The following is a 1,703-nucleotide window of genomic DNA, read 5'->3' on the forward strand; positions in this document are numbered from 1 at the left end:
CCCTGGGGTGGGGCGGGTTTTCCGGGGGCTGGGCAGGGGCCTCAATTGGAGGGTTCTAAGGTGTGACTGGAGAGAGGAGAGAGGGAAAGTGTCTAAAACGGAGAGCGGACTTACCGGCGAACCTGGCACTGTGGGGGATGAGCCGGACCAACAGGGAGCCTCAAGTGGAGGACTGGAAGGTGTGTGAGAGAGGGTGACCAAAGATAGATAACAAGGCTAAAAAAGCTCCTGGACATGGATGGCTGGTGTCACTATATATACAAATTATTGATGGTCAAAGGTGGATAGAGAGGGAATGTCGTCAGGTAGTCCAACGGTCTGTCTGTCTGTCTCTTCCGTGTCCCCCCCTCTCTCTCTCTCTCTCTCTCTCTCTCTCTCTCTCTCTCTCTCTCTCTCTCTCTCTCTCTCTCTCTCTCTCTCCCCCTCTTCCCTCATCCCCTTACATAGTGGGGACCGGACTGAGAGAAAGGAGAGGACACTCCGGTATCTCTCCGCCGACCTGTCATAGTTCGTTAAGCGTGAATATGTGCAGAGGACAGTAAGCTGATCGTGAGCTCTGTGGTTGCTAGATTCTGCCCTCCAAACCTCCAATTCCCCCCCTCCCCAAACACAAACACACACACACACACACACACACACACACACACACACACACACACACACACACACACACACACACATCCACCCCACACTCCGCCCCCGCCCTCCATTCCCTCACAATGTCTTTTATTTTCCCAGTCAAGGAAAACAATTCAATCACAAAGGGAAGTAAGCAAAAATAATGTAGTGAAATGTACATAAACATGAAAAAATGATATCAATAGGCGGATATTAGACCATATCTTTTCATATAAACTTTGAGCTTGTCAAGTACTAACAAATGGCCAAGCATACACGGCCATCGATCGTCAGTTCTAATTGATATCTGGTGATAAGACATGATGAACAGAAAACTATGTTACCCATAGCACAGTGGTGATAGCTGTGTACATAAGTAGGAGGTGGTCGGGGGACGGATGGCGGGGGCCTGTTGTAATAATCACATAACAGATCCTTGGGGGGGGGGGTTTACGGAGCGGGCAGGGGCCTCAATTGGAGGATTCTAAGGTGTGACTGGAGAGAGGAGAGAGGGAAAGTGTCTAAAACGGAGAGGGGACTTACCGGCGAACCTGGCACTGTGGGGGATGAGCCGGACCAACAGGGAGCCTCAAGTGGAGGATTGGAAGGTGTGTGAGAGAGGGTGACCAAAGATAGATAACAAGGCTAAAACAGCTCCTGGACATGGATGGCTGGTGTCACTATATATAAATTATTGATGGTCAAAGGTGGATAGAGAGGGAATGTCGTCAGGTAGTCCAACGGTCTGTCTGTCTGTCTCTTCCGTGCCTCTCTCTCTCTCTCTCTCTCTCTCTCTCTCCCCCTCTTCCCTCATCCCCTTACATAGTGGGGACCGGACTGAGAGAAAGGAGAGGACACTCCGGTATCTCTCCGCCGACCTGTCATAGTTCGTTAAGCGTGAATATGTGCAGAGGACAGTAAGCTGATCGTGAGCTCTGTGGTTGCTAGATGCCGCCCTCCAATTCCCCCCCTCCCCACACACACACACACACACACACACACACACACACACACACATCCACCCCACACTCCGCCCCCGCCCTCCATTCCCTCACAATGTCTTTCATTTTCCCAGTCAAGGTAAA

The 1,703-nt window shown here is 51.0% G+C and overlaps 1 long non-coding RNA gene across 1 annotated transcript in view; it reads right to left on the bottom strand.

Annotated features, from left to right (window-relative positions):
* LOC118477638 overlaps positions 1-1,300 on the bottom strand; it is a 2,931-nt gene extending 1,631 nt beyond the window's left edge. The window contains exons 1-2 of the long non-coding RNA XR_004858510.1: positions 1,162-1,300; positions 115-159 (exon numbers count right to left, since the gene is read on the bottom strand). This is a non-coding gene — a long non-coding RNA (uncharacterized LOC118477638). The remainder of the gene's footprint in view (positions 1-114; positions 160-1,161) is intronic.
* Positions 1,301-1,703: the final 403 nt, after the last annotated feature.

Source organism: Aplysia californica, unplaced genomic scaffold (genome assembly GCF_000002075.1).
Source record: "Aplysia californica isolate F4 #8 unplaced genomic scaffold, AplCal3.0 scaffold00162, whole genome shotgun sequence".
Classification (NCBI taxonomy): domain Eukaryota; kingdom Metazoa; phylum Mollusca; class Gastropoda; order Aplysiida; family Aplysiidae; genus Aplysia; species Aplysia californica.